The sequence below is a fragment of the Dasypus novemcinctus genome, chromosome 15, assembly GCF_030445035.2.
Source record: "Dasypus novemcinctus isolate mDasNov1 chromosome 15, mDasNov1.1.hap2, whole genome shotgun sequence".
Taxonomy (NCBI): Eukaryota; Metazoa; Chordata; class Mammalia; order Cingulata; family Dasypodidae; genus Dasypus; species Dasypus novemcinctus.
Window position 1 is genome coordinate 106,312,230 of NC_080687.1, and position 25,479 is coordinate 106,337,708.

A 25,479-nucleotide genomic window follows, 5' to 3' on the forward strand; every position below is an offset into this window, starting at 1 on the left:
TTCTCAGCTGCTGCTATGTGTTTTTGTTACATCAAAGTCACACAAGCTGGGGGAGTAGTTCAGTGGTCTCTGAGTCTATACCAGTAGTGATCAATATAAATACAGTGTGATTCCCATATGTAATCAGAAATTTTCTAGTAACCACATTTAAAAAGTATAAAAAGAAACAAGTCCAATTAATTTAATATCCTAGATATTATTTCAATATGTAATTGATTATAAACAGTTATTAATGGAAAAATTTATGTTCTCTTTTACTTACTGCATCTTCAACATCCTGTCTGTATTTTATACTCATAGCACATCTCGATTTAGATCAAGTGAATTTTCAGGTGCTCATGAACCACATGAGTTTTGTGTCTATCATATTGGACACTACAGGTCTAGAGCCTTTCATGACTTCAACTTAGTGCCAAATAATGAATTGCATTCTTCATTCCAACTAGATTCCAAATATCAGAAGTTCAAGGACATGAGTTTTATATTTGTATGTATATTTCATTTGCATTATGTGGTGTTAATGATTGCACATAGAAGGTACATGACAACTCTATGAATGTAAAGGTGAAAGCATCCCGCTCATTCAAGTCATGTAAACTCTACCCTCATGGAGATTTTAACTAGACAGTGGATATGGCTGAACACTTTAAAGGAGCCAGTAGATGTCATATCTGCCTGACTTATCTTGAAAACCCAGTATACATAAAATGTATACATATCTGCTGCCTGCACTGCAGCAATTCACTGCAGAAGGAGCCCCATCTTGGGGGTATATTGCGCCCTTCCTGACCAGTGGTCTCACAGGAGAATGATATCAGACCTAATTGCCAGCTGGGGGAGCTGGTCAGAGAACTGGAGCCCCAACTGAAAATTATTCTACAGATGAAGCCAAGGGTGCTGAACTTCCAAGGTAAAGAATCTGCATAAATTCCCACAATGGGTTCTGGAACAAACAACTACTCAAAAAGCTAAATATTAAATATGGGCATTAGTTCAATTCTGGCACATAAAAGTTCTATGTGCCACAACCATTAGTTCTCAGCACTGAGTATAGATTAGATCCAACTGCACCAGATATTTTAAAGAAAATATATTTCATTCATGCCCTTGACCTGTGTTGTCCAAACTGGTAATCACAGGTGGATGATGAGTACTTTGAATGTTGAATAAAATTAACCTAGAGGTAATCCATTGACCCTGGCCTCCTAACGTTAATTCTTAATTTTGATATAACAATAGCAATTTTAAAGTTTAATTTTCAAAATTATGTTACAATAAATAGAATATTATTTTCTTTATTAATGATGTCTGTATTTTGATTGGGAGTGTGCTATCATATATATTGAATTTGAGAGCAAACAACTGTGATGGTATCAACCTTCATGGATCTTATGCATTAAAGAGAATAATCAAATAACATATAGTTTATACAAACAGAATCCCTATTGTGAGTGAAAGGCCCAATTTGCTGTAAAACAAGGATATTTTGAATTCATCAATGGTTCTAGATGAATTTCCTCAGGAGAAGTTTGCTTTAGGGAAAAGGGAATTAAATGAGTATAATTCAACTCCATATTTGGGCATTTTCAGTAAAAATGTGGAGTGGGTATGTAGTCTGTCCTTTTGCTAACTGTCTTATTTTTTTCCCACAGTGGATATGACCTTAGATGTTGACTCAGTAAAAACCTCTTAATCATTTCTGAGGACCTGAGAAGTGTCTAATGTGGACATAACAACCAGAATCATAAAGAGTGTGCTGAGAGTTTCAGTTATGCAATTTGTGTTTTTGGCTCTTTTTGGTTCATGTCTGACCACCATTACTGGAGGTGGAGATGGGAATATGTGATCCGGGTATTTGTAAGGAATCTGTTAATTGGAAGGAACCATTTTTTGGTCTTCAGAGACTGGCTTCTGGACTCTGGATTTCAGAAATGGAAATGGTTTCTCAGCCAGCACTAAGCCACAAACTGCAGTCTGGGTGAACACCTCGTTACACCAAGTGGGGATTTTCTTAGATGTGTGTATTGGAAGGCTTTCTTTTTCTGACATTATGATGGATTCCATACCTTTAAATTCACCAATATTCCAGTTTCAGAGCCATTGTGCCCATTTTTTTTCTCCTTCATTTTCAAGCAATGGTGATAAAGTCTTCCTGAGTATCTGTCTTGTAATGAATCCACACATTCCATTCCTCCATTACAACCCAAAGTAAACCAATTAAGCCAAGACAACAAAAAAGTTTATTGAAAATTCGTTTGTGCTTGTATCTGTGGCCATTTCAAGATGGAACACACATTGCAAAAGTAATAAACATCAGAGAAATTTGGAAAATTTATGTATCATGAACTCAAAGACATTTTAATTGGAAAATATTTTGCATTTTAAAGGCTAAATGTTATGGACATTCATTCACTTTTGTTCTTTGTTTATATTTACTTTCTGGTAACAACATCCCCAATTCTGAGCTCAATTTCCAAATATTTTTAATTTTTTAAAGAGTAATTTAATGTATTGTGGAAGTTATAAATTAAATAAACATTGACATATATCCAAATTGTGTAATTTTCAAAGTGATAGGGAAGAGTATCTTCTATTCAAACTAAAATTGAATGTGTGTTTAAATAATAGAAAATATTTAAATACTAATATAACATCCAGAATTGAAAAGACAACTTTTATCCATTAGGTGAAAGTTTATCTGAAATTTCTCTCACTTATGCTCACCAGTGTAGGTCAATGACATACTTCACTTGCTGTAGACATGTAACTGTTTGGTTTCAAGAGTCCTCCTGGTAACGTCTTACATATGTGATCATCCTTCCTCTACTTCTACCATTTTGCATCCTCCCTCTTGTTACACAGACTTCTTCACTGTGAAGACCAAATGCCATGTCTTACCTAATGATGCTCTCATCACAAGTTATTTCCTCCTGTCAAGGCTATGTTATTCTACCTTTTGGCTTTTTAGAGAGCCAATTTATAGGATAAAACTTTAGGAAATTTCTTATAAAAATTTGTAAGAATTATTGAAGAAGACATTCAAGAGACTAGCTCCTTTTCATTGTGAACTGACTTAAGCCTCAGTACATGAATGCTGGGGATATGTGAAATATTATGGAACGATTGAAAGGCTTACTATCAATAGACTCAGGGGAATCTCAGGACACAGAGAGAAGCCATAGGTACCTGAGGCAAGCTTTCTAGAGGTTCTTAAGAGAATAATTTATGTGCTCATGGGGGAAAGCAGTGACAGTGTGGTGGAAAAAGGAGAGGGACGAAGCCAAATATAATTGCAATTCAGCTGTTTCTACCTGTTCTTTTCCAGTAAAAATACACTTCAAAAAGAGAGCAAAATAAAAGCTCTTAAAAAAAATAGTGCCTTTTTGTCATCACATTTTGCACTGAGAAGTTTTTCATGTTGAAGAGAAATAATACCAAATGGAAAATAAATATAGACTAAAGATGATTAGAAATGGTAAATGTCTGAATTAATAGAAAATTTAAATTTACTAACTTCCTAAATTACATGAAATTGAGTAATACAAAATGATACCAACTCACAGGTTTAAATTTAGAGTGAAAAAATAAATATAACAAATACATAAATGTACAAGTTATACAGACCTGCATTGTTGGAAGTTTTCTGTGTTTTACATGAAGAGGTGCAATGTTAACCCTAAGTGAACTGTGAACATTAAAAGGAAATTTTAAATCCCTAGAACAATCAATAGTGAACAAAAATGGGTAAGCCTGAAAAAGCCAAGAGAGGAATTTAAAAAGAATTCTAAAAACATAGAAATACCCCAAAATAAGGCAAGAAGAACATAATACTATTTAACATAATACAACTCATGTATATATACAACACAGTTTAATTATAAAAATCCACTGACTGAAAGGAAATTGGCTGAATATATATGTTCTTTACACATACCAACATAAGTACATGATAGAGGCAATATTAATATCAGATAAAAACCTTTTTATAGAGGAAATATTCTCCAGGTAAGAAGTCATATATCATTAAGAAAAAAAGAATCAATTATCAGGAATATGTAAAAATATTAAATGTATAAATGGCAAAGAACAAACATTCAAAAGGTGTTAAGAAAAATCTGACAGTAATAGATAACTAAAAAGACAATTCCAGAATAAAAGCTAAAGATATATTTTATTTTTGCAAAATTCACAGAACATAAAATTTGCCATTTTACCATTGTAAAAGTGTACAATTCAGAGGAATGAAGTACATCCAATGTTGTGCAACCATTATCACAGTCTAGGTCTGGAACTTTTCCATCACGACACACAGAAACTTGATACTATTAATAAGTAAGTAGTTATTCCCCATTTCTTCCTGCAAACACTAATCTGTTTTCTATCTCTATGGATTTATCCATTTTGGATATTTCACATGAATGGAATCAAAAGTGTATGTCCTTTATTTTGTCTGGCTAATTTCACACAGCATAATGTTTTTAAGGTTCATCCATGCTGTAACACATATCAATACTTCATTCCCTTTTTTTAGAAAAATTTTATTACCCTTCCCCTTGCGGCTTGCTTGCTATCTGCTCTCTTCATCCATTCACTGTCAGTACTTCTTTGTGTCTGTATTTATTTTTATTTATCCCCTCCTTGCAGCTTGCTTGTTGTCTGCATTCTGTGTCCATTTGCTGCACACTGTTCTGTGTTTTTACTTGTCTCCCCTTTTTTGTTGCATCACCTTGCTGACTTGGCTCTCCATGGCACTTGCAGGCCAGGTGGCACTCCATGGCACTTGTGCACCAGTGGCTCCCTGTGGTGTGTGGGCAAGCCTGCCTTCACAAGGAGGTCCTGGGACATGAATGCAGGGCCTCCCATATGGTAGATGGGAGCCCAACAGACTGAGCCACAGCCACTTCCCACTTCATTCTTTTTTATGGCTGAATGATATTCCTGCAGTTCCCATGATTAACCTGAACTTCATATGCATCATATACAAAATATTCTAAATTCAGTGACTGAATTTTAAGAAGAGGAGACAACTACACACAAGAAGGCCATGTGGTGATGGAAGCAGATATTAGAGTGATCACCTCCAATTCAAGGAATAACAGGGATTGCTGGGAGCCAAAAGAAGCTGGAAGATTCAAGGAAGGATTTTTCTGTAGAGCTTTCAGAGGGAAAATGGAATTTACTATACCTTGCCTTCAGAATTCTGGGCCTGACAGAAAATAAATTTCTGTTCTTTAAGATCTTTCAGTCTGTCTAATTTGTTTCAGCAGCCATAGGAAATAAATAAAATGTCATAAAGGAGTAGAACAGTGATCAGCAAACTTCCATCCTCCTCCCTAGAACATTGCCTACTTTTGTTCCATGAATGTCACTCAGTAAATTTCCCCAGACTCCCTTGCCAATGATATTTCAGTCATGTTCCTTCCATGTTCTGGACAACCCAGCCAAATCATTGGCTACAGCCTTGAAACTGATATACAATCACATATATGGCTGTTTCTCTTTCCAAACAAAATGAACAACCAGATGCACCCCTCAAAATTCTGAGAATTTTCCTCCATCACTGTCTTTCAGGAATATCTCCAAAAAGGATGAAATGTTATATTGCATTTAACTAAATGTCCTATCTCTTCATTCTCAAACTTAAATCAGTTCCTTCAGGATTTCTTGCCTTTTATGATTCCTTGTGATTAGACTTAGTTAGGGAGACACTGGAAAGCAGTCAGGAATGGGAAATGTTGCTGTTATGAACTTGAATGAGAGCAGGGCTTCAGAGAAGAACAGCTCCAGTCAATTGAGTTTCGGTTCTCAGACATGTTTGCAAGAATTGGGAGATTTTGAAATATAGAGAGTCCTTTCAACATCAGAGACCCAAAGAGCTGAAATGCCAAAAAGAAAGGACAAGGAAAGCTCTATCACTGTCCCAGGGAATGATAGAGAAGTTCATTTCTGGCCAAAGTTACAACTGGAAAAAGATTATCAGAAACTTACATCCAAAGACAGCTCCTTGAGGCAAAGACCAGTGAAGAATGGTCCAATGATGGGCCCTTGATTCTGATGACTATGCTTATGAGCCTGTGTGCTTGAAATCTCAAGTAGGCCTAGAGCTGTAGAGTGCGTAAGAGTTACCTCCTGAGAGCCTCCATGTTTCTCAAATGTGGCCACTCTCTAAGCCAAACTCAGCATGTAAATACATTACCTTCCCACCCCCCAGCATGGACATGACTCCTGGGGATGAACCTCCCTGGTACCGAGGGATTACTACCATCACCAACTGGTGATGCAACTAGAAAAAGACCTTGAATAAAAGGGGGAAATGATCAAGACAAATGAATTTATATGGCTAAGACACTTCAAAATGAGTTGGGAGGTCATCAGAGAGCTTGTGCTTATGCACATCTCAACAGGATCCCAGAGACAGCCAAAGAAGATACAACCCCAGGTACTGATGCTCCTGAAGGCTACAGAAGCACCCAGGTCCTATGGTCATGGCAGATGGCTCTGGAGTTCAGTGCCTTGCCAATGGGTTCTACTATGGAATTTGTGCTCCTGATTATGATAGAGTTAGTCTCAGATGTGACATCTCAACACATGCCTCTTCTGTCACTTTTACTGAACTTGTGATTGGTGCTGGGATTTGTTTTTGCTTGAAGACCTGAATCTCTGGACCATCCATGTGCCAGCTGGGCCCCGAGCCTCAGCAGAATTGCAAAACCTACTCTCCAGTTCATTGGACTTACCCAGGTCAGCTGACAGGGAGGTGAGGATGGACAACCACCACACCAAGGAATAGAGAGAGTCTACATCTATGGCCATGAGAGTCCCACAGTGCATGGCTGTCAAGCATGCTGGAATTTGACTGGTACCTGCCTCAGGGCTGGGAGCAGGTCCAGATTCCCTGTGGGCAGGCCAGAGGCTAAGCAGTGCAGGCTTCATTTTGGCTTGTACTTACTTCTGGCTTCTGGGCTGAAGGAGATCCAGTTTCCCTGGGGCAGGCTGGAGGCTGGGTGATTCAAGGCTGACAATGTGTGGTCTCTATAGCGCAGGCCATCTTGGGCTTATCTGGTAAAGTCTCAGCAGAATTTAAGGTTCCAATATCTCCACCAATATTATCATCACCCATATGTCTCCATCCTAATCCACTGGGTTCCACTCCTTTCCAATCAATGCCTTCACTTTAACTGCACAAACCCCGCAGGGTTGAGATTTTCTTTTCCTTTGTAACTCCACTATTTATAAAAGAGAGGAAAAAAGAGATATGATGTGGGGCATTTTCAGGACTTGGTGTTGTCCTGGGTGGTACTGCAGGGACAGATGCTGGACATTGTATGTCCTGCCATGGTCCCCTGGGTGGACTGGGGGAGAGTGTAAGCTACAATGTAAACCATTATCCATGTGGTGCAGCAGTGTTCCAAAATGTATTCACCAAATTCAGTGAATGTACCATGATGATGAAAGAGGTTGTTGATGTGGGAGGAGTGTGATAAGGGGGGTGGGGGGTATATGGGGACCTCTTATGTATTTTTTAATGTAACATTTACAAAAATAGAGGAAAAAAAGCCTGTGTTTGACTCTCAGATATTTTAAGCCTTTGATTACAAGAGACAAAATTTCCTTTCAGAGCACACATAGAAACTTTTGCATCATTCATGCAGTGTTTAAGTTTCAAATTTTAAGACTTTAACTCATATCTTTCTTTTGTAACAGTTTCCAGAATATCTAGGAGGAACCAGCTAACATCATTATAACTTTTGGCCCCTCAAAACTCTGTTAAGGTGTTGTAAGCGCTCTCACCCAGATCCTTGCTTCTTATAAGTGTGGAAGTAAGGGAATCCAGTGATGATATTTTGTGTTTCTCCATTACCAACTCATGCCATGGACTGTTAATGAGGTTCAGGGAGATATTGGCTCTACAAAGATGAGATGGGAAATGCTCCCAGAATGCTAGAATCACTTCCTCCCCCTTTTTTGTATTTTTAAATTTTATTTTTTGTCTTTTTTAAAGATACATAGATCACAAAAAATGTTACATTAAAAAATATAAGAGGTTCCCATATACCTCATATCCCCCCATTCCTCCCACATCAACAACCTCTTTCATCATTGTGGCACATTTATTGCATTTGGTGAATACATTTTGGAGCACTGCTGTACCACATGGATTATAGTTTACATTGTAGCTCACACTCTCCCCCAGTCCATTCAGTGGGTTATGGTAGGATATATCATGCCCAGCATCTGACCCTGCAATATCATTTAGGACAACTCCAAGTCCAGAAAATGCCCCCACATCACATCTCTTCTTTCCTCTCCTTGCCCTCAGCAACTACTGTGGCTACTATCTCCATAGCAATGATACAATTTCTTCTATTGCTAGAGTCACAATAATTCTATAGAATACTAGTAAGTCTTTTTAAGGCATTCAGCTGATTGGATGAAGTGTCACTCATTACTGATGGCAATCTCCCTGATTGATGTAAATGTAATCAACTATCTATGCAGTGAAGTCACTGGTGACAGAAGTTCATAAATGTCCTTGTATTACAATTAGCCCAGTGCTTGCTTAATCAAGCAACTGGACACCATTACCTGGCTGAGTTGACACATTATCCTAACCATCACAGGTATTTTGTCCATAAACATATTAGGTGTACCCCCATGGATATTGTATTGCATAAAAAACCTATGTGCCGCTATGTATAAATAGGACTTTTGAATTTTTTCCTTAGTAAACTGATGCCTGGTTGCCTATTATCCCTGAGAAAATCCAAGCTCTACTTGAATCATCCACTTACCTAATCACTAAAAGAAATTTTTAGATATATTATTCAAGAGGGAGAAAAACTGAGCTTCAATTTACTAATCAATAACTTAGCCAAAGGAATCTTGGAACTTTTTTATCTTCAATCATCTTCAGTTCAAACATTACAAAAGTCATGATAAGTGGAAAAAATCCTACATGTTGAAGTTTAGAATTTGACAAGTGTTCTAGATAATGTCACTAATACCATTAAACTCTCCCTCAATAAGTACAGGAAATTAGACAAGTCCTGGTTTGAAATATCAAAATTCCAGATATAACTCGGCCTCTTATGGTGGAACATATACAATCTTAGGGGGAAAATCTATTTACATAACTGCAGAATTTCTTTGTTCCTTCTTTATTGACTGTGATTATCTATATTTCAGTTCAGGCTGGCTATGCTGAAAACAGAGTCTTCTGCATAAACATTACTATGTGCTCCACAAATCTTGATCAGGAAGTTAAGACTACAAGCTAATAAATAACTTCATTGTTTACTTCAGGAAATTCTCATGATTCAGTATATCTGTACATACATTAGGTTCATCTGAGCAAACAGACATTTTTATAAAGCAAAGAGTTTGCTTATTCAGACTTTCCATTCTCAGGGTAGGTGTTTTAAGGACTGATCTCAAGATATTTGACTCCTTTGTTCTCCAATATTAGCAAATTATGCTATGAGTATTACCCAGTCTAGAATAAGTCTCTACTTTGAAAATCTTCTATACATATAATTTAACTCATTCATGAACAAATGAGGCATAGCAAGTATGCTAGGTAACATCTCTTTTTAATTATGTTCCCTATATAATTGTCTGAAGAGAATGCTAATTGGTTGCCCAGTTTGTGAAAATAGCACATAGAATCTTTCAAATCATTTGAATTTGATGAGTAAGGGGTTACCCACAAATATTAGTTAGGTTGCTTGGTTGTAATCATTGCTTTTGTCAGATTTACTGTTCATGGAGCCTTGAAAGCTTCTGCACAACTACTGGCATGGCAGTTCATGTGTCAGAAGCAGACTGAAAGTCTTGAAAAAAGCATAATGGAATCCCTTGAAAATGCCACTTGAAACCAAATGGTAGTATAGAGCTGAATATCTAAAATTTACATTTCTTTTGTGAGGTCATCCTGTCAACTCCTGAAAAGGAAAAAATCAAGAGAATATTTATAAAGAAAAGAAATCCATATATTTAAGCACTTTCCTAAAAGAAATAAAATCTGACCATTACTTTTCATCAAAAGTTCTAACCAACAGAAACACATAGAATTTTGCAATTTGTATGATCCCAGGATCCAAAACTATTAAAAACCTAACTGAGTGCTCCTTTGCTGAACAAAAACAATAGGACTTTTTCTAACCCACTGTGAATGAACCTCTGGAAGCAATCCATTTTATCAAGGAAAGAGGTTAATTAACATGCACTCCATGTATAACTCAGTTCGCTGACTCAATTATCTCAAAATTTTTTCTTCCATTAGCCATCACTTAGTAAATTTCTCTACTGGCAAGTGTTTCCTTGCCTGAGAAGTCTCAAAATATATTTATTTATTTTTCCTTTAAGCTATCTTTTAATTATTTCTATATAATAAATTTATTGATTTTTCCTCATTTTTAGATATTTATTGCACTGAGTAACAAAATTTGTTTCTTTAAATTAGCATTTCTTATGCAGTTATCACTTTATATAAGCTGATTTCTTTCTCATTTAATTCTTGATAGAAAAATTTCATAATTAACTGTATCATGAGTATATCTTTATCAAAGTTGTTATGAATTAATTAGGTAAAAATGTGGTCAAGGTGAAAAACAAAATTTTGTGGAGAGTGGCCTTTACAATCCAATACAGGGAAAAATTTACACAAGTCTTTAGGTCACAAATGCAGATGTAACATATTAAATTAAAATAAAATTAAATATTGGCATGGATTGGATTGATATTTAGGCCAATAATTGAAGGACCAGATTTCCATAATACCATACATAATTATGTCTTTAAAATGTGTCAGAAATAACATGTGTGAGAAGGAAATAATGAGACATATAGCAGTACCCAGCAACAAGACTTCAATTTCTGAAAATAGATCATTCAATCTGTAATTTAAAAAATAATGGCAAACTCAGGCAACAGAGTCATAACACAGTTTCCTCCTAATGAATAACAATTCCTTCACCATGCAAATAAGTAGGCTTACACAATTATTTCATTAGTTCCGTTTTTATGAAAGTATTTATTTATTTTCTCACTTTCCATGAATTACAATATTAGTTTTGTTCCATCACTGGCTTAGATGACCATTTCTTTAGATTCCATTTTTAATTTTTAAGTACTTAAATTGCTTTCATTGATAATATCCTGATTTTCCAGGGCAGTTATGGCACTCCACATGCTGATTGGCTAACAAGCAGAATTTGTCACCTCAAATTTTGGATGTTAGAAGACCAAAATCAAGGTCTTGAATGGCCACATTTTCTCTCTGATATCTATAGAGAGCAAGTTTTGCACAGCTACAAACTTTGGGGATCCTTGGCTTGTATATCTGCTTCTATGACATGGTTATGTCTCCCTCCTTGTGTATGCTCTTTGACTTTCCACTGAATTCTGCCTTGTATTGAATTTGACTGGCTTTTTTCTTCTTATAAGGATCCAGTGATATGGATTACGTCTTACTATGACTGACTTGCCTATTCCAAATGTGATCCTCAAAAATCCTATTGATAAATGAGTTTGCACCTTAAATAATGGCAATACCTTCAAAAGCCCTATTTCCAAATGGGTTCACTACTCCAGGAAAACAGATGAAGACTTGAATGTATCTTCACGTGAGACATGATTCAATCCCAACTGCCTGCCTCTGGTTTCCAAAATGACATGTTCCCCAAAGCAAAGCATATTCACCTTGCCCCAATATCACAGGAAAGCTATAGAGAAGGCTAAGCAGGGTGCTGTGAGGAGGGCTATGGGACCACCAGGTGAGAGGGTCTAGAATGACACATTGAGGTGACACATTGTGACCAGAATGACAAGAGGGAGACAGCCCTGTTCACAGTGTGGGAAGAGGGAACCTGGGAAAAGCACAGCAGGGGAAGAGTCAGAGCCAGAGGGAGTTTGACCAGAGAGGAGGTAAGGAAGGCAGCTGCTGTGCACAGATCCTCAACCAAGGCTCAGCTGGGGGAGGAGCTGCTTCCCAGTCCTGTTGTGGTGATCTGCAGAATTCATTTTATCTTTATTTCTCTTTTTAATGTTACAGTAAAAAAATATGAGGTCCCCATATATCCCCCACCCCACTCACTCCACGCCTCCCATAACAACAACCTCCTCCATCATCATGGGACATACATTGCACTTGGTGAATACATCTCTGAGCACTGCTGCATCACATGGTCAATGGTCCACGTTATAGTTTACACTCTCCCCCAGTCCACCCAGTGGGCCATGGGAGGACATACAATGTCCAGTAACTATCCCTGTAGTACCACCCAGGACAGCTCCAAGTCCTGAAAATGCCCCCACATCACATCTCTTCTTCCCACTCCCTACCATCAGCAGCTACCATGGCCACTTTCTCCACATCAATGCTACATTTACTTCCATTACTAATCACAATAGTTCATGAATAGAATATCAGTAAGTCCACTCTAATCCATACTCTATTCCTCCATCCTGTGGGCCCTGGAATGGTTGTGTGCAAGATTCATTTTAAATGGAGGATGGACTGAAAGAGAGAGTTCACTCACAAGAGAGAGTGGTGAAGACAAAAAAGCATTTTGCATAGGTCTTAAGAGGGGTGTTCTGACAGTTAGCCATATTATTTTGTTTAGCAGCACATCACTAAGACAGGACTCAGTCCAAGAGGGATTATCTGAGCCTGCTTGTACCTGGAAGCAGAGATGGCAGGGACGCAGGGCACAGGCAGCCCACCATAGAGGTTGAGAGGAGGCACTTGCATCTGAATCAAATTACAATAGGAAGACTCTGGAAGGAATCATGGCACAGCAAAAATGGCTGAATTTCATCTCCTTTCAACCTCATCATGGTGCAGACTGAGACATGAATCCAGGGGTAAAAGTGAGTTTCCTAAGTGCACACAGCCCTACCCAGCACTATTTTGAATTTTGTTGGATGTTACATCTATCTCTAGCAGTTTATCACATGTCTTTCCGTGTATTATCTACATGGGAAACAAGACTATGGGGTTTGCAGTGTTCTCCCCAATTAGGCTTGATGGTGTTCCCAGGAAGCACATGCTAGAATGATTCCCACTGTGTCAATCAGGAGACTGGGGAGGCCTCAGTGACTAGTCTGGGGTCACAAAACTGAAAAGAATGAGTAGCTGGGTCTGAATCAGTCTGGTCTCCTCATAGCTGGGGCCTGAGCTGCACACAACCCTTCCCAGGTTGCTACGGGGAGGAACATGTTGGCAGAACTGTGTCAAGTGTAAAAGGTGGTCTAGGTGAGGAGGACAGACAGACAGATGTGCAGAGGAAGTTCTTACAGTTGAGGGGCCCAGGTAAGGGGACCAAGGAGGTGACCTCACTTCCTTGGTGAGAGTCCCCAGAGAACTTGGAACTCTGGTAACCAAGCACCCAAATTCCAAAGGCAGCCCCTTCCCAGCTCACTTAGCAGAGACACCCAAGAGGGAAAATTTTTTCCTGCTGTGTTATTTGTTCATGAGGCTCTAGCCTCAACCAAAGCAGGAATGAGCAACATTGGCTCAGGCCTCAGCCACAAATCCCTTGGCCATCATCCAGAAGATACCCAAAGTTAATGTGGGGTGGCCCAGGGACAGCCAATTCAGCACATGACACTACTTTCCTCCTGCCTGGGCAACTCCATGTCCCATCCACCTCCCAGTGGGGGGAAGACATGAACAGTGGGACCACCCTGAGAAGGAGCAGGCTGTCAGAGACAGGACCCCAGTAAGTCCTTCCCAGTCACTTGCCAGGTCATGGCTGTAAGGGTGGGAAGGCTCATCTTGGGGTGGCACCCATGTGTGCCAGTGTTAACCCTGAGCCCTCAGTTGTTATCTCCTCTCCAATGGGCCTGGAGGGAAAGGCAGTCACCCATCTGGGACTGATCTGGGTCCCAGCCCCAAAAAGGAGGAGCTTCCCTTGTGAAATAAGGCAGTCCACTTGCTGATGCCTCTTGGCCCAGCTGCTGGGCACTGTGTTCACAGAGCTCCATGCAGGTGGTTGGCGAGGAGCTGGAGAATGGCCTCAGCTCCACCATCTCTCTGCAGAAAGTGCAGGTCCCTCATGGCCCCAGCCAGAGCCAGCGCTGGTTCCAGGTAGGAGCAGGTGTTGATTGGGGTGCTGCAACAATGGGGGAGCACCCCAGGGCCTGTATTCCACCCTGGTCTCTCCCTTGCTCCCTCTCTCAGGGCTTTCACCCCTGAGTGGCCCAATATCTCACTTCCCAAGAAACCTGGGTCCCCACCAGCCACTCACCACACTGCCTTTCCATAGACCAGGGGGCAGGTCAATTCATATGGTTAAAGGAATAGCAAAGAGGAGACTTTTGCATGGGTTTCCCTTCATGGTAGGCTGAGGGGAGGGCTCACTTCACACACATGTGCTTTTTGCTGCTGTATTTCTGTTTCCACTCCCCAGCACCATGTCCCTGGGCAGCAGTCTTTGTGACTGTCCTTCCACATCTGCTCCAAGCCATACAGCTGCTCTCACTTAGGAGGATTCTTGCCATCTCCCATAACTCTCCTCTTGACCTTCCCAGGTCAGGAGCTGAGCCCTGACTCAAACTGCACAATATTCCAGAAGGGAGGCAGCTTAGAGCAGTGATTTGGCCTTCGGTGCTGCTGGACCTTGAACGGTTCTTCCCTGTGGCCCTGTCAGCCCTGCTGCCCTGAACACTCCCATGTACCCCAAGGCACTGATCCCTCCTGCCACTGGTAGAGGCTCCCAGGAAAGGGATGGCTGAACAGAGGACATGCAGACATCATTTTCAAGAGTGAGGGCCAGGTACCTAAGACTGGAGCAGTTCACTTATCACTGGCTGGCTGTTTGGGTGGGAGCATCCCTGCACCCAGCCTTACTGGCTCTTTTCATTTTCCTGATCCAGGGTCAGGGAGGCGAATGGCATAGCCTTGTGGCTTTCACCCATGAGCAGTGAAGCCTGAATGTTGTTACTGACCAGGTGGGTCTGCTGTTCCCTGAGGCATCTGTTCAGATCATCAGGCCTGCAGGGGTCTTTCTCCCCCCAGGTTCACTCCAGGTATCTGCACTTCACTGGGTCTAGGATCTTATCTTTCAATTATTTCCTCACCTCAAATTCAATTTTAAGGCTGAGGACCTTGCTCTGCTAGAGGCACACACGTCACCCTTGGCCTCAAGTCACTGAGGGCTTGGGTGCATCAGGTCTGCCCACAACCCAGCCTCATCTGGGGGTCTACAGTTCTGCCTCTGACCACATGTGCCTCCTCTGTCCCACCCTTGAGGAAGAACAACTCGACCTTCATGAGGGAGGAGAGCTGCACAGGGTGGATGGTCAAGGCAGGCAACTGGGAGATGCTGGAGGAGCACCTGGTACCTGCCTTCCTGGAGGGTGACCTCATGTACATCAACATCTTCCTTGGAACATACCAGGTCTTCACCACCAATGAGCAGGTCCTGGACTGGTTTTTCCACAGGTGAGAGCCAGCCCCATCTCTGGCCACTTGACTGCTCTGCCCCCAACATGCTTGTGTCTCAGAAATGTCATTTCACCCACTGGCCTCAGTTTCCTTTTTGGGACGGGGAGCATTTAAAGGAAAAATCTTCAAGGTTGATTGTAAGGACTAACTGGGAGAATCCATGGAAAGTGCTTCCCTGAGCCTGGCTCAGTGGACATGGTAGCTGGAGGGGCAGGGTTGTTCCTAGGCAGGACTTTCCTCTTCCCAGTGAAGAAGCTCTCAGTCTCACCTGCTTACTGATCCCAGTTTTCTCATTTCTAAAGGAGGCTTGAGACCTTTTCAGTGCCTCCAACCTTGGTGTCATCAGAGCAGGGATTATTGGGGGCCACCAAAGGGGTCCAGACTCACCCCAGGCCTCAGAAGCTGCTGCTTAGGACTCATTCCTTTACCAAGTATACATCAAGTGTCTACTAGGTGCAGACAATTTCTGAAGCATGTAGCTTCATGCAGTGAACAAAGGAGACAAATTTCCCTGCTCTTCTGTGTTCCATTTGAGTTGGGACTGCGGGCAGTAACACAAGTCATCTTAAGCAGGGGGTGCACTCAGTGAGTTAGCTGTGACATGCTCATGGTCTCTCCTGGATATGGATGTAAATGCTGTGACAGTGGCAGGCCTGACATATGCCTTGAAATGAAAAAGTGAGTGCACTTTGGGAGAGGGGTAGGGCTTCTCCTCACCTGAGACCAGTGAGAGGAGTTGGATGGTGGGTGGCAGGGAAGGGCTGGGCAGAACACGGGCCCCACTCATCCTATGACACCCCTGGAGTGCTGAGTCCAGAGCACTTCCCCCTCCAGTAGGAAAGGGTCAAAGGAAGCTGTGGGTGGGGCCCAGGCATACTGGCTGCAGAGGACCCTGGGAGTTCATTGTAAGTCCCTGAGAGAGCCCTTCCCCACCACAGTCACATCACAGCCCCAAGGCTCCCAAACACCATTTCATGCAGACACACAATTTGGAGCAGCCTGCTCCAAATCTGCCATGGACCTCAGTCCTGTCTGCTTCCTGCAGGGATGGCAGGACCAGCTGTGCCCCTAAATGAGCTGTGCCTCATTTGGGAGGTCAGTGTCAGTGGGAAGAAGAGACACATGACACATGGCAGAAGATGAGGCAGCTCCTCAGGCCAGAATTACTGGCTGGGAACAAGGAAGGCCCAGCACAGAAGGACAGACCCTGTCCCATCCTCACATATTGATAAAGCTCCTACTGTGTGTCAGTGTCAGACTATAACACTTCCCTGTCCTTATGGGCAAAACCCTTCCCTGTCCTTATGGGCTTTATGTTCCAGTGGGAGGGTCCCTGGGGGACAGCATGGAAGAAAGGCCAGTTTCTGACTCTGATACCCACCCACCTGCCCTCAGCACCCTCTCCTCCCTCCTGAACACCTGGCTGGACCAATACCCTGATGATTTCCTAGAACCAGCAGACTCTCCCTACAACCTGCTGGTGGTCTATGCCCAGGTGCATTTACCTGGCTCTGCCCTGGAGCACCATGCCATGATTCTGCTTTCACAGATGAGCCACCTGGAGCCCTTTGAGTCAGGCCCAAAGGGTGAGGAGGCTAGGGGTGGTTGCACTTAAGCTTGTGGGGTGGTGGTCGGGACTGGACTACATAGACTACCAGAGATTGCCCTTGGGCCAGGAGCAAGGAGGAGCCTCAAACAAGTCACCTGGGAGACTGAAGTCTGGGCATACTTTTTAAACTGGATGTTCCCCTAGAGGTTGTGGGATCTTCTTTGTATTTGGAAAACACTTGGAGCCATTCGTGGTGTGGAACCTTCCTCTTCTCCAGCTCCTTTGTCAAATCCAGAGCTGCAAATGCCTCCAGTGGCAGCAATTCTACCACCTGTGGCAGACACGGGGACAGTTCCAGAGACTGATTCAGCTCTATTGCCACCTCTACTGCCAGCTACCAAGTTTTCACCAGTGCTTGCTCTGGAAGTAGATCCCAATGCACTACATGCTGTAACACCTACTCCTGAGATGAAAGTGGCTGCAGCACCACCACAACAGCCACCCAAAGAGTTAGGATCATCAAGCTGGAGCACCTGCTCAGGAGATGGAGGCAGCTACATCACAATCAGTTCCACAAGTTCCAGAGTCTGGGTCACCCATATCACCATCAGATGCACCAGATCCAGAGCCAGAGGCAAGTCCAGCTCCACTTACCTTGCCACCTACACATGGATCAGCACTACCCACTCTGGAAGTAGAGCTTGCTCCTTCAACATCAGAAGCACCAGCTTTAGTGCTTGAAGAAGCTTTCATGCCACCTCCACAGCCATCTATGTAGGTAATGCTAATGACCACTATGCGGGTAAAGCCAGCTTCATCCTCAGATGGATCACCTACTTCCAGGCTGGAGAAAGACAAATCACCATCTGCATCACAAGTTCCTGAGCTAGAGGCAATTCCATTACTACCACCAGTGCCACCTACACAGTCTGCATCAGTGTCCCTTCTGGAGCTATAGCACCACCGGCTCTTGAGGGGAAGGCATGTCTGGCAGCACCACCAGACAAACTGCCAGATCTAAAGTCTGAAGTAGGGAAGGTTACACTATCAGAACCTTCCTGCCTCTGGCCTTAGACCTCAGAGAACCTGCTGTGTGAGAAGAAGGCTAACCTCCTTGCTTTCCCTCCTGAGATGGTGACAGAAGCATTGACATGGATGGATGTGGTAAGCAGTTGGAATCTGCAGGGTGGATCTGGGTGGATCTTCCTCCCAGGATCTGCCACCCCAGCCTTAGCATCCCTTGATCCAGAATCTTGTGATCTTGTTCCAAAACCTGGATCCACTCCCAGCATTGTAACCTGAGCGAGTTTATTAATCCCCAAACCTATACTTCCCCCCTCTAGAGAGTAGATATAGGACACTAAACATACCTGCCATACACACTGACTGTGAAGATTACATGAGAGCAAAGAAATAGGAAGTCTGAGGGGGCTTGGCCACTGGGGGTTGAAGGAACCTCACTGAGGTGCAACCAGCTCCACGGTTGGCCTGCTCTGTGCTGTAGTCTCCACAGCATTGACACTAATAAGACCCTGATGTGCACTGAATCCTTTGGCAGGCTCCCAATACCTCTGAACCCCCAGGGACCATGCGCCTGACAGCTAGCAGGTGACCAGGAGGCTTTATCAGGAGGGACCACTTTATTGCCTGGGTCTGTGCAGGCATGAGGTACCTCCCATGCTGGAGCTGTGAGAGGGGCTTGAAGGTGCAGCTCTCTCTTCCCCTCTAGGCTTGGGCCCTGGGTCACTTGTTCTAGGTCCCCTCAGGGGAGAGAGAACACACCTCATTCTCAGTCTGCTGAGCTCCAGCTGAGACCACTGGACACTGGCCTGGATCTTAAGGGCCTGCAGGATCTAAGGTGCATGGGTATGGGTCTGGCTGACAGCTCCTCCTCCCGAGGAGCTGTTCAAGAAGGTGGTGCCCTACCACCATCTGGGCTCCATCTGGTCCCAGCACAACAAAAAAGGCAACAAGCATGTTGCACCCACCATCCATGCCATCATCATCCAGTTCAAGTGTGTGACCAACTGTGTCATCACAGCCTGCCTTGGGCACCAGAGCATGAATGCTCAGAACAGGGCCACAGTGGTGGAGCACTGGATTGAGGAGGCCAGGGTATGCTCAGGGGACCCTTTCTGCTGGCCAAAGCCAGCCTGCTCCTGCTCATTGTCTAGGAGCCACCAAGGCCTCCTAGAGTTGATGAGTGGTTTTATGCTGAATGGCCCCAGGAGAAAGGCCTGTGCAGCCAAGAATGTGAGGGCCACTAACTTAGGAGAGGAGCTTACCATGAGCAGATGGAAGAAAAATCAGCTGTATGTGTGTTGAGGTGGAGTCAGGGGTCTATGGGGTGTGGTCAGTGACAGGGGCCCTGAGACTTTTCAAGGGGTGGGGGAAGAAGCAATGACCACTTCTACTGTAAAAACATTTAAATGTAACATGTTTAAGCACATAAAGGAAGGGCAGGTCAAATGAACACAGCCTGCTAGCTGAAGTGATGAGGGAGCAGAACCTAGGAGTAAGCTGAGAAAGCCAGACAACACAGAGAGAGAAGAGCTGAGGCCCAGAGAGAAAATGCATAGAAGAGAGATAGGGGGAGAAAGTTGGGACTGGGAGTGGGGAAAGAGGAGGTGAGCTGGGGTCCTTGGGAGACAGAGAAAGAGAGAACAGCCAGGCACCAGTCCCCTCTTCCTACTGTCATCTGCTCTAATCTTACCCCAAGGCTAAGGGAACTAGTCTGCCGGGGCCTCTGCTTCTTGCAACCCAGTTACTGAACAACACAGACTTGGCCAAGAGCAGGTGCCCAAGGACTGTTAGAACCCATGCTCATAGATGCATGGGCTTTCCAGGTGATCTTATCTGTGAGAGTCTGGAAAGCCATTGCTGACAGTAAAACCACAGTGGCTTCTGAGGTTCAGGAGTAGTGATCCAAAGGATACCGACATCCTGGAGGTACCCAGGGTCTCTGCAACAGTCCTAGTGCCATGTCTGAACCTGGATGAAGAGGCATGAGCTTGGGGCACAGAACAGCTACTCCTGGCTCTCCACTTCCTGAGATATAGACAGTTCTTTGAAATGTCTCACACTTGTCCTCATCCACTACATGTCTACTCTTGTCTGGATCCCTGGAAAACAGTAAGGCTTTTGGCACTGAGATGAGCTTCCTCCTTGGTGAATGTGACTTAATATGATGATCAAATAGCCAGAATCACTGAGTGCCAGCACTGGAAGGGTTGCCTTGTCCTCTGTCCCTAATATGATCCTTGCACTTCCAGAATCACTGATTGTCAGCCCTGAAATTTTGCCTTGTCCTTCATCCATCTGGCATAAGGAATGCCCCCCAGAACATCCTATGGAGCACAGCTCACATGTCACCTCTTCTAGAAAGTCTATCCTGGTGTTCCCCAGACAGAATACATAGTTTCCTCCTTCAAGTTCCCATTTACTACACTCATGAACTTGAGTCACAGATAGTTGTTTTCTTATTGTCCTTCTTCCTGTGGATTTCAAGAGGTACTCATGTTTTATCTATACAAACCCCTCCTAGGCCTTCTGTGCATCAGGCACCAGTGGGGATCTGAGATTCAGACCTGAATGGGACTGGATCCTGCCCTTGCAGAGCTAAGAAGCCATTTGGAGAGAGATGAAGTTGGATGATTGCAGCAAGAGCTTTGAGTGAGGTCTTTGCCACATGCAGGGGGTAGGACCAGGCCTTGACAGCCATCCTGCAATGGTGCAGAGGTGCCTGCATGGAGCAGGAGCTCAGCCATTCCTTGCTGCATGCAATTGAGGAGGCTTGGCAGCAGTGATAGCCTTAGCTCTTATTTAGGGAAACTGAGATGCAAGTTAGTAGCAGGGATAATACTATAATCCAGTGCTCCTGACCCCCTGTCTAGTTTTTACTTGACTTAGGATTGATATCAGTGAGTGAAGTTATAGCTAAATAGATTGCTCATCATTCCCTCATTTCTTTATTCCTTCCAGGGGCCTACCAGGTTACAGCCTGGATATGGGGAACAAGCACTGAGAGGGCACTTTCTCCATGGTACTCACAGCTTAGAGACTGGGGGGGCTTTGATTGCATTATGGAAACCTTTGGTTATGTCACTTGATTAGATCATTTTAGGGCCTTTGCTTCAACTACCTCGGTGAGATGTGGCCCAGGTTGGGTCTCCACTCTCTTACTGGCATCTTACATAAATAGAGAATTGGAAACAGTAACACAGAAAAATGTGGATTCTATTTTCACACCATCATGTGAGAGATAACGCCAGGACCAGGTACAGCTGAAAGAGAGGTCAAGAGAAACCCCTGGAGTCTGAGAGGAATGTCAGAGGCTGGAATTGATGGAGCAGGCCTAAAGTGAGGAGAAGCTACAATCTTGTTTTTCCATGTGGTGGGAGCTGAGGATTGACCAGCAGATGACCCTTGATGAGAAAGCATCTCTGATGATGCCTTAATTTGGACATTTTAGCAGCTTTGGAACTGGAAGTTTTACCATAGTAAATCCCCATTTTAAATGCCTACAGGCTTCTGGTGTTTTTGGATTGGAAGCTTGGCATACTAAAATAAAAAGATTCCTAACAAATGGTAAATCAGAAATTAAAAGCTCATGAGATTTCTATGTTTTCTATGTTGTGTTTTTATTTCTGACTCATGGCTGAAAAATTTTAAACTGAAGCCCTAAACTATAAATTTGAATCTGTTTGTATGTTTGACATATGAGATTTTCATTCCTCTGGATGGTAATACCCAAACTAATTAATAAAAATCCTTAAAAAGCTATATTCTAATTTGCTAGAAGATAAAAAATGATTATATAAAAATTAATCTTATAGTCTTAGAAATTAAGGAAACTAAACATCTAACATTTCCAAGACAAAAAGAATGTGTGCAAAATTATACCAAAATTTAAAAACAAATCAAATCAACATAATTCAGATACACCTTTCACAAATGGGAAGATTAGCTCAGTAAATATGTCTCCTGTAATGGTATATAAATATAAGCATAACTTTTTTTCCTACTTGGGTATTTTCTTAAATTCATGCAGGTTTACTGATCAAAGATGCTAACATCATATCTATGAGCTCTCTAAGAAGATGAAAAATGTGAATCTATGTTTACACAAATTGAGTTCTCTTGACAAATTTTTTTTTTTTAGCAATTGTGTTTTGTAAGCTTTTAGTCTGAAGACAGTTTCCAAGATATTTTTGGTAATTTAAATATGTAAGGTATGCAGGATGTGTTTTTTAGGGGAAAAGAGAAGTATTGTCCAAAAGTAAAATGACTGGTTGTTGCAAATTGAGAAACAGCAATGTATAGGGCAAAATATGTATAGTATAGAAACTAGTAGAAGGTTTGTGGAAAAGGAATTTTATTAAGGTTGATTAAGATTTGATAAGTTTATGAGATTTTTAAGAGTTCTTTAAGACAGTATCCTAATACAAAATTAGAATTTGTTTTTAATCTTTGTTGAAATAAATTTTCTTGGTTTGCTAGCCTGCTAAAAGGCTTAAAATAGTTACCATAACATTCTGAGTAATCTGCCTAGAAGACAAATATTCTGAATCTAAATAGAATAATGCTCTGTGCTTTATATTGACAATATAATAGATAATTGCTTTAGAAAACATACCTTCTCACCTTTAAAAGAACTAAGTCTTTACACCTTTGTTTACTGTGGAAGTTAGTGAAATCTGCCTGAGACCTGCATAAGCATAACTTCTGCAATGACTTTTGAAATGCACTTTGAAATCTCTTAGTAATAAAACTCTTTTGTATTTAATGTTTTCCACTTTCCATCCAAGTCTTTTTCCAAATACATCACTGTTGGCACCTGGTAATCCCTTGGTGCCAGGGAGGCTCATCTATGGGAGTCATGTCTCACAATGTGGGAATGGTAGTGAGTCCAGGCACTATAGGCAAAGCATACAGCTTCATGAAATCAAAAACCCTTGGCAGGTCCTATTTTGGGATATATGATAATCTGTTTCCACAAGATAACAAAGTTAGAATCACCTATAATTTCCTTACTCATGATTCCTCTACCCCTTTTATCTGAACCTATATTAATCACCATCCCTATTAAAGATCTGTCTCAGGGATTAAATCTTCAGTCTGTTCATGTATTTTTTAAGCAGAGTTGTGGCCAACACCTACTCTCCAGTTCCCTGTACTTGCCCAGAGTAACTAGGAAAATGATGGTGGACAAGTCCTATTCCAAAAATCAAAGAATATCTACAACTGCAAGTGAAACAATTCTTTCCATCTGCCCCATAATAACTAAACCCCTTTCAATCAGAAGTAGTCAGAATCCCAAGTTCTTCAAGATTGAGGAATGAAAAAACATAAAGGGGGAGTGTAACCACATAACTGTGGGGAGCCACCCACTGTGAGACCTATTTACAGCCGCCCACATGGCAGATCTCACAACATGGCGGATCTCACAACATGGCAGAGTTCACAAATCTGCCTTGTCATTTCCTTGTTCTTCTTCCTCTTTGTTTCTTTGTTTTCCCCTTCCCGCCGCAACTGTCTTTGTTTCTTTGTTCTCCCCTTCCTGCCGCAACTCTGGCGACCACAGCAATACCCATGCGCAAGGCACGAGACTCCGCAGACCCAACGCGAACTGTCAGCCAATCCCCTCCTTGGACGTCTGCCACCCACAAAACCAGCCTATCACCTGTGTACACGTTCCCTTCCCTCCCTATAAATTCCTGTGTTTTACCCGCAATAAATGAGGCTTGATCAGAACCCTGTCTTGCCTCCATTCTTCTCTTGACTCCTGCCCCACCCTGCTTCTTTCCACAGGTCCCTGGATTCACCCCCGCCGGCTGGAGCACAGAACAAAGATTATTATTATTGTTTTACCATCATGTAGTAATGAAAGAAATTTTAACTTGATATAAACAGTGATTATCAGATTTATGAGGGGAGGGGAATGGATGAATTGTTGGAACACAGGACATTTGTAGGACATGGGAATTTTTCTGTATGATATTGCAATGACAAATACATGACACAATACACCAAATCTTCAAGACTGAGGAAAGAAAAAACATGAGAGGGAGTGGAACCATAGAACAAAGATTTATTATTATTGTTTTATTATCACATGGTAATGGGAAAATTTTTAACCTTGATATACACAGTGATAATCAGTTGTTCTAAGGGGAGGGGAATGGATGAGTAGCTAGAACACAGGACATTTGTAGTACATTGGAAATTTTCTGTATGGTACTGCAATGACAAATACATGACACAATACTTTTGTCAAAGCCTATAAAACTGTACAGCATGAAGTATAAACCATAATGTAATCTACAGACCTTGGTTAGTAGCAATGCTTCCATATTGGTTCACCAATTTTAGGAAATGTCCCAGACTAATGTAAGACGCTAATAATAGGGAAAAATATGTGTGTGGGTGTGGGGGGTTATATAACATTGGTTATATTACCAAGGCTTTGACTGGAATGTCATGTTGAGAATGATGCTCAATTACTCACATATGACCAGAGACTTTTAACAAACTAAGGTTGACTTTTTAGAGCCAATGATTGCAAAACTCTCTTGGAAAATCTGGTCTGGTACCTTGCTCTTGGGATCCCAACCTTTATGTGCCAGTAGAAAGTTACTTTCTGGCAAGTATTTGCTTATTCTCTCTGACTTTAAGCAACAGGAATTCACCCAAATGTATTGGCAAACTGTAGGTGAACTCTGGTGTTGAATTTTCATCTTGGCTTCCTAGCCTCAAGATGCTTTTCAAAGTCCAACAGAAGGCTCCTTATGAAAACTTCCAGGATAAAAAGGCCTATGTTTTAAATCACCATTCTTGTTGCACATATGTAAATACTTAGGCCAAATCTAATGAAACTGGCCTTATTTTATCATCAAGAATAATCTTTTTTGTGGTTATCTTTTATCAAAGGGAGGGGGACTATATAGAAAAACTTTGGATTTCAATAGAAAACTATAGCACACTCCTATGGGTTATCATATTCTGGTCCTATTTATTGTATGAATTATTTATTTTTTAAAGATTTATTTTATTTATTTCTCTCCCCATCCCCACCCCAGTTGTCTGTTCTCTGTGTCCATTTGCTACGTGTTCTTCTTTGTCTGCTTCTGTTGTCAGATGCACAGGAATCTGTTTCTTTTTTTGTTGCATCATCTTATTGTATCAGCTCTCCGTGTGTGTGGCACCATCCCTGGGCAGGCTGCACTTTCTTTTGTGCTGGGCAGCTCTCCTTGTGGGGAGGGCTCCCTGCATGTGGGGCTTGCGTGGCATGGCACTCCTTGCATGCATCAGCACTGCGCATGGGCCAGCTCCACACGGGTCACCGGGGTTTGAACCGTGGACCTCCCATGTGGTAGATGGGCACCCTATCCACTGGGCCAAGTCCACTTTCCTGTATGAACTATTTTATATCCCCTTTGTAAACTGCAGATAACGGCATACATTGTTACCTACCTGCAAATTG

The 25,479-nt window shown here is 42.2% G+C and overlaps 1 long non-coding RNA gene across 1 annotated transcript; it reads left to right on the forward strand.

Annotated features, from left to right (window-relative positions):
• Nucleotides 1-15,264: 15,264 nt before the first annotated feature.
• LOC139436506 (uncharacterized) lies at nucleotides 15,265-23,750 on the forward strand. Its single transcript, XR_011645766.1, has 2 exons — nucleotides 15,265-15,445; nucleotides 23,581-23,750. It is a non-coding gene; the product is annotated as an uncharacterized lncRNA (long non-coding RNA).
• Nucleotides 23,751-25,479: the final 1,729 nt, after the last annotated feature.